Raw genomic sequence first — 12,046 nt, 5'->3', positions numbered from 1 at the left:
AGACAGCAAACTAGGCTGGAGAGAGACCTGAGACAAAGAGATCTGAATTATATGAAAGCCGACCAGTGGAAATACAAATTATGCAGTCAAGTTTCCCACATTTGGGGAAATCACAGGGGCAGCACACCCAGAGTGCAATGGGTGAGCCTTGCCCTGGGAGAAGCACCTTCATGATCATAGTATCTCACCTGGCAGGTAAGTAGGAGTTGGGCTAGAGCTGGGGAGGGTCGCTGCTCGGGCACCCCCCTGTCAAGTGAAGGAGATCCAACTGAGGCAGCACAAGGGAACTCTCGAAAGAAGAACAAGGCTAGAGGAAGATCTGAGACAAAGAAATCTGACTTTTACCAGAGCTGACCAGAGGAAAACACAAACACAGTCCCCCACTACCACAAATAATGCAGTCGAGTTTCCCACATTTGGGGAAATCACAGGGGTCAGCATACCCAGAATGCAATGAATGAACCTCACCCTGGGAGAACAATCTTCATGACCATGGTATCTCCTATGCAAAATAAGTATGATTTGGGATAGGGCTGGGGAGGGCCGCTGCTCAGGCACATCTCTGTCAAGTAAAGGAGATTCAACAGAGGCAGCACAAGGGAACTCTCATCTGGGGACAACAACTGCAGGGAGAACACATATTTTCAAATGAACATGGGAGGGCAGAAGGCTGCCTAATACTGAAGCACCCCCAAACAACAAACCAAATGCAACAACTAGTACAAGCATTCCTGGGGGAAGGTCTGCAGAAGACGGATTTGCATACAGTGATGTCATCCAAGCAGTGGGCCAAAGTTGGCTGGAACCCTCATCTGCATATGAAAAGAGAAAAGGGGTATGCAGGGCATGGCGGCCTTTTGCGGTGCTTGGATGACCCTTAGTTCGCATTAAACACCCCCACCCTCCTTCGGTGTGGGGCTCATGTTGGCAATGCCCCAGCCCCTGAAGCATTCAAGCTGATTTCTTGCAGCAGCTTGGCACTGTAACAGCTCCAGAGCTGCTCTGTAAGGCAAGTAAAAGGGTGTGGGCCCTGCAGCACTACCTGTAGTTCGCATTGTGCGTTGGAAGGCACAAAGTAAGCAGACAGGAGGAGAAGTCAGGATAGTGCACAAGGGTATAGAAGGGAGGGGCTCAAAAAAAAGAAGTGGAAACAGACAGCAAACTAGGCTGGAGAGAGACCTGAGACAAAGAGATCTGAATTATATGAAAGCCGACCAGTGGAAACACAAATTATGCGGTTAAGTGTCCCACATTTGGGGAAATCGCAGGAGCAGCACACCCAGAGTGCAATGGGTGAGCCTGCCCTGGGAGAAGTACCTTCCTGATCATAGTATCTCACCTGGCAGGTAAGTAGGAGTTGGGCAAGAGCTGGGGAGGGTCGCTGCTCGGGCACCCCCCTGTCAAGTGAAGGAGATCCAACTGAGGCAGCACAAGGGAACTCTCGAAAGAAGAACAAGGCTAGAGGAAGATCTGAGACAAAGAAATCTGACTTTTACCAGAGCTGACCAGAGGAAAGCACAAACACAGTCCCCCACTACCACAAATAATGCAGTCGAGTTTCCCACATTTGGGGAAATCACAGGGGTCAGCATACCCAGAATGCAATGAATGAACCTCACCCTGGGAGAACAATCTTCATGACCATGGTATCTCCTATGCAAAATAAGTATGATTTGGGATAGGGCTGGGGAGGGCCGCTGCTCTGGCATATCTCTGTCAAGTAAAGGAGATTCAACTGAGGCAGCACAAGGGAACTCTCATCTGGGGACAACAACTGCAGGGAGAACACTTATTTTCAAATGAACATGGGAGGGCAGAAGGCTGCCTAATACTGAAGCACCCCCAAACAACAAACCAAATGCAACAACTAGTACAAGCATTCCTTGGGGAAGGTCTGCAGAAGACGGATTTGCATACAGTGATGTCATCCAAGCAGTGGGCCAAAGTTGGCTGGAACCCTCATCTGCATATGAAAAGAGAATAGGGGTATGCAGGGCATGGCGGCCTTTTGCAGCGCTTGGATGACCCCTAGTTCGCATTAAACACCTCCACCCTCCTTCGGTGTGGGGCTATGCCCCAGCCCCTGAAGCATTCAAGCTGATTTCTTGCAGCAGCTTGGCACTGTAACAGCTCCAGAGCTGCTCTGTAAGGCAAGTTAAAGGGTGTGGGCCCTGCAGCACTACCTGTAGTTTGCATTGTGCGTTGGAAGGCACAAAGTAAGCAGACGGGAGAAGTCAGGATAGTGCGCAAGGGCATAGAAGGGAGCAACTCAAGAAAAGAGAAGTGGAAACAGACAGCAAACTAGGCTGGAGAGAGACCTGAGACAAAGAGATCTAAATTATACGAGAGCCGACCAGGGGAAACACAAAATATGCAGTCAAGTGTCCAACATTTGGGGAAACCGCAGGAGCAGCACACCCAGAGTGCAATGGGTGAGCCTTGCCCTGGGAGAAGCACCTTCATGATCATAGTATCTCACCTGGCAGGTAAGTAGGAGTTGGGCTAGAGCTGCGGAGGGTCGCTGCTCAGGCACCCCCCTGTCAAGTGAAGGATATCCAACTGAGGCAGCACATGGAAACTCTCGAAAGAAGAACAAGGCTAGAGGAAGATCTGAGACAAATAAATCTGACTTTTACCAGAGCTGACCAGAGGAAAGCACAAACACAGTCCCCCACTACCACAAATAATGCAGTCGAGTTTCCCACATTTGGGGAAATCACAGGGGTCAGCATACCCAGAATGCAATGAATGAACCTCACCCTGGGAGAACAATCTTCATGACCATGGTATCTCCTATGCATAATAAGTATGATTTGGGATAGGGCTGGGGAGGGCCGCTGCTCAGGCACATCTCTGTCAAGAATTTATAAAGTCTATACATATATATAAAACCAAATGTCAATATATATATATAGAACCCAGCGCTCCTATCAAAACTTATCTATTTCACCAATTTGTTGCTTATTTAATCTTTATACATCTATTAATTTTCACCATATATTATAAAATGCTGCTCCCATAGGTAGTACTGTTCTACCAATAATAAACCAAATTTTAAAGATAATCACATTTGTTATAAAGGGAGCGCAAAAAATAAAATATACAAGCTCTTTATTTTAAAAAAATATATATAGACAGAAGAAACCCACATTCAATAAAATACAATGGAGTCAACATATATAGGCACCACTATCCATATCTAAATGTAATCAGGATCTATTTCATATTGCCCTTGATGACAACGGAATGTTTATTAAAGTGTCCAAAAAATCCTCCTGGATACAGCTGTTGTAATTTATTCGTTACTTTCCAATTGTAATTGATACATTAAATTCCTTCTTGTGGATGAACAGCAACAGTTGTAACCAACGCCTCTTATTTACTGCAGTTAAAGTTCATATGTAACTCACGTGAGTAATGAAAGAAAACAGGGGGAGAGCGCTGTGATGGTTGGTGAAACACAGCGGTATGCTACGACCCACGTTAACCGTGGCTGGATCATATTGGCACTCGCGGTCGGGATATTTCTCCCTGCCGTGGGGTAGAGACCTCCTTTTGCTCGGTCTCAAATTGCTTTTTCCCCTTCACCGCTGTCTTTACATCAGACGTCCGCCGTGATGTAGCTCGTTCATGAACGGGCTTATATCTCAGCAATCAGAGTGTCCTGTAATCACCTTTCTTACGCGTTTCTCCGCTGTTATCCAAGAGCGGTTTCGTCAGAGGATACATCAGCAGCCTAGCAGGCTCTTTTTAAAATGCACCGGACCAATAGCATTACTAATTAGTTGATTGGATACATACATGTACTAATTGGATGCATACATGTAATGACTCACATATGGAACAACTTTCTAATTGCAATTGCACATATAAAGGCATTTCATAATATAAAAATAAGCAACATGGTGATTAAAAATAATAATAAAATAAGCAACAAGGTGGTTTAAAAAATAACAGAAAATATATAATCTATATACAGATTAACCTATAATCTTTCAATCAATACCTCATATCTATAATCACATATACATAATTCAGAGACTCAGCACTAAGGACCCCCATTTACTTATATAAAACTGTCAAAGTCAGAAAAATATCACTATGCACACTGCCATATCTGCACCTCATGCGAGCTCCCGCTGCGCGTGCAAGAGCTCTCCCGTGCGTGCGCATACTCGCAGTCGCGTGCACCCGCAGGCGCTCGATATGCGGATTTACGGTAGAGTTTGTATGCGTCTAGCGGGCGACTCAATCGATATATATTTTAACCATATAATGTATTTTGTAGATTATGGTCCCTTTGATAGAATCTGAAAGTTTAGTTAATATAGCATGTTCATGGACAGAGAGATCCCTCTTTGTTTGATACGAAGGGTCAGACATGAGTCATACAGTGGTGTTTAGTATCCATCGGAAGAGTATTTAATTAGCAATATTCCGGTGTTGGTTTGAAGCAGATTAATCGCTCGTGCGAATAGTTATGGACATAAGAAGTTTATGTACTTTTACTATTATTTGCACTTACTTATCCATGCGGCGGGAAACCTAGTTTCCCACCCACCTGAGCAGTTGGAAATAGTCACAGCCCACCTGTATGAATCAACCTATAACCTTTTGTTATAATGCGAAGACGAATTCCTGTGTCCAATGAACAATGAGATTGTAGGGACCATTGAATTGTATTGTGTGTGTGGGGCATAAATAGACAAGCCGATCATATCCAGCTCTCACTCTTCAACGGTTCTCATTGCTGATAATCGGGAGCTGGATATCCAGAGGCGCATGCGATCGTTCCCCTTGGGCGTAAGTTTTTCTCCGCAATCATATTGTCTTTATTGGTATTGTGGGCCATATCTCTCTCTCTCTCTCCTCTCCTCTTTCTCTCATTTTTTTCCTTAAACGTACTTGTATTGTATTGTATTTCCTGTGTAGTTATCTGGTTAGTTAGTCTATGTTATATTGGTAGTGTATGACTTGTATTGTATTATTCTTTTGCAAGTATAACATTCATATAAGGCGTTAGACCCTAAGCCCGGCATTTGTGTATTTCTTAGGGTGTTAAGTATTCTCAGGTCTGTCGGAGACGCTCGAACAGCTTTAAGTTAATAAGGTTACATTGTGTTGCATCTACACCCCACCATTACACTAAGGTTTTTCCTGTATAATACATTGTTCATGGTTTACATGTAAAGGTTTAACATTGTGAGCGTCTGCGCCGCTGGTGATCTCCTCGTGGTCCCGAGCGTACGCTACGCTAAGCGATTGTTACGCAACGTGCGTACCCTTACGGTACTCCAGACGTCAATAGCGTACAGTGTTCTTAGGCCTCTTAAAGGGTTTTAAGTAAGATAAATATTTAGCTTTATCAATTGGCGGCTCGTCCGTCCTTCACATATCTGCACTAGGTAATTTCAGCAGACATTATCCATCAGCAAAGGGCGGGAGGTCATATTCCTCGTAGTGCTGTCTGGATAAGCGTCTGCTTCGCTTAGTAAAGGGTGCTGAGGGAATCCGGAACCGGAGGTAAGAACAACACGCTAGTGTCTTTTAAAACTGTTTATTTCTGTCTTGCGTACGCACGCACATATCTGCATTTCTTTTCATTTTCGTGTATTTTCATATATCACTCTTCTGTTTGCCATTTTATAATTGATAAACGTGCTAAGAGAGATTTGCCGCTATTTCATAGTTAAAGAGTAAAAGTAATACATTAAGGTGTAAATTGAAAAGCACGCACGCAGCTCTACCTAAAGATACAAGGAGAGATTGGTGTGGTGTTCGGTAGATGATCGAGGATCATCTACATTGATAAACGTGTAAAATTGTGTTACGGTGGATATTTGCTTTGTGTACACGTGTCTCTAACAAAGGGTGAGACTCGCGTACGCAACTCAAAGGCCGACGCACGCAGCGTATATTACGCAACGGAGCGTCCGGGTACGCCCACGTAACTCAAATCACACGCTAGTGTTATTGTAACAGGCGAAAAGGTGGCAACGCGATAAATAGCGCAAATCTATTTTAGTGTCCGAAATTTAGATTAACAGATCCTTCTCCAAATTTACAACACATCTGGTCTAAAGGAAAGAAAATTTCAGCGCAGAAATAGAAATAGAAACAAAAGTGTACATGTGGTGAGTGAGTGTTTGCATATATAAGTTTATACAATTTTTTGAGGTTGAACCACAAGAAGTCGAGTTCTCGCAGGGTACATACATGTAAGTGACGTGCATGGTGGCAAGGGAGGCATCCTTTGTTAAACATAAAATCTGAGCATTAGAGTATAGCAGACCAGGAGGTCTATTGTAGCACAGACCAGGAGGTCCGGAATTGACCAGGAGGTCCAGGTACAGCAGACAAGGAAGTCCGCTATAAATAGAGAAAAGAGCACAACCCAGGGGGTTGGTGCAGAACCCATATAGGCCATTAAAGCTCATGCTGAAGGAATTCGCAGCCGCAATTTTTGATTCCACTGGTCGCTCTGCACATAAGATTAGTTGCTTATGTGCAGACTGATTGTACCGCACGTAATTGTGTGCATTAGTTAATCTGACCATTACCATTTGTGTACGAAACGGGTCATAAACACTATTTGTACATTCTGACGTGATTTGTGTAATTTTTTATTTTCTGAAGGGAAGTTCGCTGGTCACTCAGGAATTATCCAACAACCAGCAGTTACTGGAAAGGGTTAATGCTCTGCGGATCACACTCACATGTTCCAGTAAACGAAGGTTCATAGGGGCCCTGGGTCGAGTACGCCAGCACTAGGGCAGTGTGTAGGTCGTATTGGTCGGCGTGGGCGAGTGAGTGGGGTACTCGGTAAACCGCCACCGTCAGCCTATCTTGAACATTTTGGTTTTTGTAAGGGTTCGCTGAAGACCCTGATTGAAGGTCAGAGGTGGTGAAAGCAACACCTACAGGTATGGGGGCCAATTGTTCAGGTAGGGGGCGATCAACCTCGGTTCGGGTTGATTCAGTAAACCGACCAATCGGGTCGGCAAGGTACGTAATGTGTGAAAAATACGGTTCACACACAGAGGTTTTATGTGATGAATGGGAGAGAATGACGGTACATGACGGGGAGAAGTTTCCAAGAGTAGGCAGCTTTAGCCCAGAAGTGTTACAAAATCTAAGGAGGAGGATATGTCTCATTAAATCAACAAAGAGACGGATTAAACATTATGATTATTTGCAGTTATGGCAACAGGAGGGTGAAATACAGAGAGGATTGGCTCAGGCGGCAAGATCTAACCCTATCAGGAAACTGATAGCCACGGCACCGCCGCCACCATACATATCAGGAGAGAAATCGGTTGCGGAGAATGACGCATTAGGGTGTAACAAACAAACACTTAGCAACTGTGTAAATGTTAATAAGTTAACCAATGCAAGTATTAACCCGTGCAAGTTGTACCCTGTTTTGAACTTTCCCCAGGAGTGTGATCAAGAGGACGAATCGGCAACAATATCGGCGCTCTCTCTAGCAGCCACCATATCAGAAACAACAGTAGGCACGGCCCAACCCTTAAGATTAGTAACAAAGGCCCCTAGCGGAGGGACAGGTGAGGTTGTATCAACAGGTAAGTACGGCACCATACACTATGCTGAAACCATTTCACCACAGGCTGTAGAATCTACACAGAATGATGTTATTAAACTTGCTCCCGTTAGGGTAATAGCAGTTCCAAATGGGAAAACGGACACTACAGGAGTCACTCCTATCAGGAACATTGCCATGTACAGCCCGTTTTCCCGAATGGAATTAAGAACCATAGTGTCTGAATTCCCTGACCCTAGGAAAGACTTAGTTGCTAGCCAGAAATACATCAGAGACCTAGGGAACACTTTAGAGCCCAATAACAAAGACTGGCAGGTATTGCTGAGGGCTTGTTTACCCTCCAATGTCGACTCAGCTCAATTTTTAGCTGACTGTGGATTGGATCAGGATGTACCTCTTACAGATGTGTACAACAAAGACAATGTAAAAAGGATAAGTTTACAGTTAAAGGAGTATTTTCCAGCTGTAGTTAAATGGAACAAGATTTTCTCCATTAAACAAAAGGAGTCAGAAACAGCTGCAGAGTATTTTCACAGGGCATTACTAGATATGGCAAAATACACAGGCATAGAGGACATTAAAACAAACATAAACCATCGAGAAGTAGCAGTATCTGTACTAATGGATGGTTTAAAAGAGGCATTAAAGACAAGGGTACAGACCACGCAACCATGTTGGCGAGGTCTGTCGGTGGCTACTTTGAGAGAGGCAGCTGTGGATCACGATCGGAATATCACCAGACACAGGGAATTACAAGGTGATAAGTTAATGGCCGTAAGTATACAGGCCCTGACCACAAGGCAGCCTTTGTATAAATCACCAAACCCTGTGGGTAAGTCGAATGTGGTAACCTGTTATTTCTGTCATAGAGAGGGACACTTTGCACGAGACTGTAAATCGAGAAACATACAAAAGTCTTATCAACCCCCTAGACAACGACACGACACACGACATTGGGAGCAGGGTCCGCAGAAACGGAGTTATGAGCCACATGCAGGGGAAACAAAAATATACCCCCCGAACAGAGACTGGCAAGCCTCTGGCAGTTCCCAGTTAACCCCTTCACAAGTAGTTGCTGCCAGCGGGATTCAGGGAGGTCACCATACCCAATAGGGGTGTGGCCATACCTGTAATCTGCAGCCAGTAAAATTGATTGCAAGTCTTGGTAGTGAACCCGAAATTGCAATTGATGTAGCTGGTAAAACATTAAACTTTCTTGTAGATACGGGGGCGGCCAAATCAGTGATAAATTCGACAGTGGGCATGAGAACCACTGGTAAGACAATTCCAGCCATGGGAGTAACGGGAGTAGTCCAGCATTACCCTGCTAGCAAACCAGCCGAGATTACAATAGGGCCTTTACATACCAAGCATTCCTTTTTGCTGGCTGCATCGGCACCGACAAATCTCTTGGGAAGAGACTTATTGTGTAAAATGGGGTGCGTCATTTATTGTACTCCTGAAGGTGTATTCTTGGACATACCTGAGAATCACGCTCAGGAAGTGCGAGACATGTTAGACTCCCCATCAAAATTAATGTCACATACCATTATGACAAATAGGACTCCATCCCAAGTAGAAGAAATGACATCCCAGATACCAGAGTCACTGTGGACTAAAGACGGACAAGACACTGGATTGATGGCAAACGTAGCTCCAGTAGTTGTGCAAGTAAACGATGGTAGGATAGCTCCAAAAATCCCACAATACCATCTGAAGCCAGAGGTGGAGTTAGGAGTATACCCAGTAATAGAGCGCTTGCTACAACAGGGCATCCTGGTAAGAACATCCAGCACAGCCAATAGTCCCATCTTCCCTGTGAAAAAGAGTGGGGGGAGGGGTTACCGGCTAGTGCAGGATTTAAGGGGGATTAACAAAATAGTTGAGAGTCAGTTCCCCGTAGTGCCAAATCCATCTGTCATCCTTATGCAAATCCCTCCCACTGCAAAATTTTTCACTGTTATTGACCTCTGCTCCGCTTTCTTTTCGGTACCTCTGCACCCTGACAGCCAATATTTGTTTGCATTTACATACAGAGGAGTCCAATACACATGGACTCGATTACCACAAGGTTTCATAGACAGTCCAAGTATATTTTCCCAGGCTTTGCATGATTGTTTACAGTCTTTCCAACCAGAGAGTGGATCAATATTGATACAGTACGTGGATGATTTACTACTGTGTTCAGATTCATTGGAAGCATCCCTGAAGGATACGAAACAGCTCCTGTTTCATCTTTCAGACACAGGACACAAGGTTTCCAAAGACAAGTTGCAATTATGCCAAACTAAAGTAAAATATTTGGGACACTGTCTAACACAAGGACTGAGACACCTGACCGCTGATAGAATTCAAGCAATTAGAGACATGACTCTGACTCAAACCCAGCAACAGATCAGAACGTTTTTAGGAATGTGTGGGTATTGCCGTAACTGGATCCCAGGATTTTCCATTCTAGCATTACCTTTGCAGGAGATGGTCTCCTCAAACAAGCCTGATCGGATTTCGCACACAGACGAGTCCGAGATGGCATTTGAGAGACTTAAACAGTGCTAACGCAGGCACCAGCATTAGGTATGCCAGACTATGGGAAACCCTTTGAGCTGTACGGAACAGAAAGTGCTGGTTGCGCAGCAGGCGTCCTAACCCAAAAGCACGGTGATGCCAGCAGGCCGGTAGCATACTACAGCGCTCAGCTAGATACAGTAGCGCGATCCCTCCCCACATGCTTGCGAAGCGTTGCTGCGATAGCATTGCTAGCAACGAAAAGCGAAGATGTAGTGCTAGGTCACAACCTCACAATTCATACACCACATGCAGTGTCAGCCTTGCTAAATTCTGCCCAAACCAGACACGTCTCATCAGCGCGGTTTACAAGATGGGAATTGGCACTAATGGCCCCCGTAAACATCACCATAAGGAGATGCAGTGCATTAAATCCTGCAACATATCTCCCAGGTGTGCCTGGACAGGCACAAAGGGTGGAGGATGAGAGTGGTGGGGAAGGAGAATTTAATACAAAGGAGGACACACATGATTGTATGGAATATTTGACCCAAAATTTTACCGCAAGGCCTGACATCAGTGACAACCCACTGGAAGATGTAGATCTTACCTTCTACACGGATGGTAGTTGTCACCGACAGTCGGACTCGGGAGACTTGTGTACTGGATACGCAGTCGTAGATGATCAAGGCACCATAGAAGCAGAACCGCTAGGCCCACCTCACTCAGCCCAGGTTGCTGAACTGGTCGCCCTAACCAGAGCATGTGAATTGGCTAAGGGCAAATCAGCCTATATCTACACCGACTCTAGATACGCATTTGGGGTAGTCCATGATTTCGGAGCCCTATGGCGCCTCAGAAATTTCATGACGGCAGCTGGTACACCGGTAGCGCATGCAGCTCACATCAAAAGGCTTCTAGCAGCGATACAGGAACCCGACAGAGTGGCTGTTATCAAGTGTAAAGCACACACATATAGCCAGGACCCAGTATCACTTGGTAACAGCCGAGCAGACGAAGCTGCTAAGTTAGCAGCTGGTACCCCCAGACAGACAGACACCACACAACTGATGGTATTTAATACCATCAACACACAGAAGTTGTGTGAGATGCAAAATTTGTGTTCCACACAGGAAAAGGCAGTCTGGAAGGCAAAAGGATATGGCCAGGAGTCCTCAGGACTCTGGACGGATGGACAGGGTAAACCAGTGGCCCCCAGAGCATATCTTCCATGTTTAGCTGAGGCAGCACACGGGCTGACTCATCTGGGCAAGGAGGGAATGTGCAAGTTGGTAAGAGCATATTGGTGCGCCCCAGGATTTTCATCTCATGCAGGTAAGAGAGCAATGTCATGCCTTACCTGTTTGAGGAAGAACATCGGAAAGGCAATACCAACAGAACCATCTCATATCCCACCTACAGGCGGCCCTTTTCAGGTAATACAGATTGACTTTATTCAATTACCCCCTTGTCGAAATTTGAAATATGTACTTGTTTGTATAGATGTATTCTAAAATTGGGTTGAAGCATTTCCTGCGGCCACAAATACCACTATGTTTACTGCTAAGAAAATTGTGCAGGAATTTGTGTGTAGATATGGTATCCCTAGAATAATCGAAAGTGATAGGGGTACCCATTTTACAGGTGATGTCTTTCAAGGAATGTGTAAGTTGATGGGAATTGATAGTAAGCTGCACACTCCATACCGTCCACAGGCGAGTGCAAAGGTGGAAAGAGTGAACAGCACTATTAAAAATAAACTGAGCAAAGTTATGGCAGAAACAGGATTGGCATGGCCAGAAGCTTTACCCATAGTACTGTACAGCATCAGAACCACTCCCAGGTCCCCTCTTAATCTGTCTCCCTTTGAAATCTTGTTTGGTCGACAACCGCATGTTATGATTAACCCTCAGGATGATTTGAAGTGTAACAATGAAGTGACTGTAAAGTACCTGATTAACATGAGTAAACAGCTAAGGA

The 12,046-nt window shown here is 45.0% G+C and overlaps 5 non-coding genes and 1 pseudogene across 5 annotated transcripts; all 6 read right to left on the bottom strand.

The window, feature by feature from the left end:
- Positions 1 to 40: 40 nt before the first annotated feature.
- On the bottom strand, positions 41 to 203 carry LOC135002375 (U1 spliceosomal RNA). Its single transcript, XR_010203581.1, has one exon. It is a non-coding gene; the product is annotated as a U1 spliceosomal RNA (small nuclear RNA).
- Positions 204 to 355: 152 nt separating this feature from the next.
- LOC135002395 (U1 spliceosomal RNA) lies at positions 356 to 519 on the bottom strand. The gene has a single exon (XR_010203599.1). It is a non-coding gene; the product is annotated as a U1 spliceosomal RNA (small nuclear RNA).
- Positions 520 to 1,192: 673 nt separating this feature from the next.
- Positions 1,193 to 1,354, bottom strand: LOC135002389 (U1 spliceosomal RNA). The gene has a single exon (XR_010203594.1). It is a non-coding gene; the product is annotated as a U1 spliceosomal RNA (small nuclear RNA).
- A 152-nt stretch (positions 1,355 to 1,506) lies between these two features.
- Positions 1,507 to 1,670, bottom strand: LOC135002348 (U1 spliceosomal RNA). The gene has a single exon (XR_010203555.1). It is a non-coding gene; the product is annotated as a U1 spliceosomal RNA (small nuclear RNA).
- Positions 1,671 to 2,352: 682 nt separating this feature from the next.
- On the bottom strand, positions 2,353 to 2,494 carry LOC135002392 (U1 spliceosomal RNA; annotated as a pseudogene).
- A 152-nt stretch (positions 2,495 to 2,646) lies between these two features.
- On the bottom strand, positions 2,647 to 2,810 carry LOC135002349 (U1 spliceosomal RNA). Its single transcript, XR_010203556.1, has one exon. It is a non-coding gene; the product is annotated as a U1 spliceosomal RNA (small nuclear RNA).
- Between the last annotated feature and the right edge of the window lie 9,236 nt (positions 2,811 to 12,046).

The sequence above is a fragment of the Pseudophryne corroboree genome, unplaced genomic scaffold (assembly GCF_028390025.1).
Source record: "Pseudophryne corroboree isolate aPseCor3 unplaced genomic scaffold, aPseCor3.hap2 scaffold_1780, whole genome shotgun sequence".
Taxonomy (NCBI): Eukaryota; Metazoa; Chordata; class Amphibia; order Anura; family Myobatrachidae; genus Pseudophryne; species Pseudophryne corroboree.
Note: the sequence above shows the minus strand (reverse complement) of the source record. Positions and strands in the feature narration are given on the sequence as shown.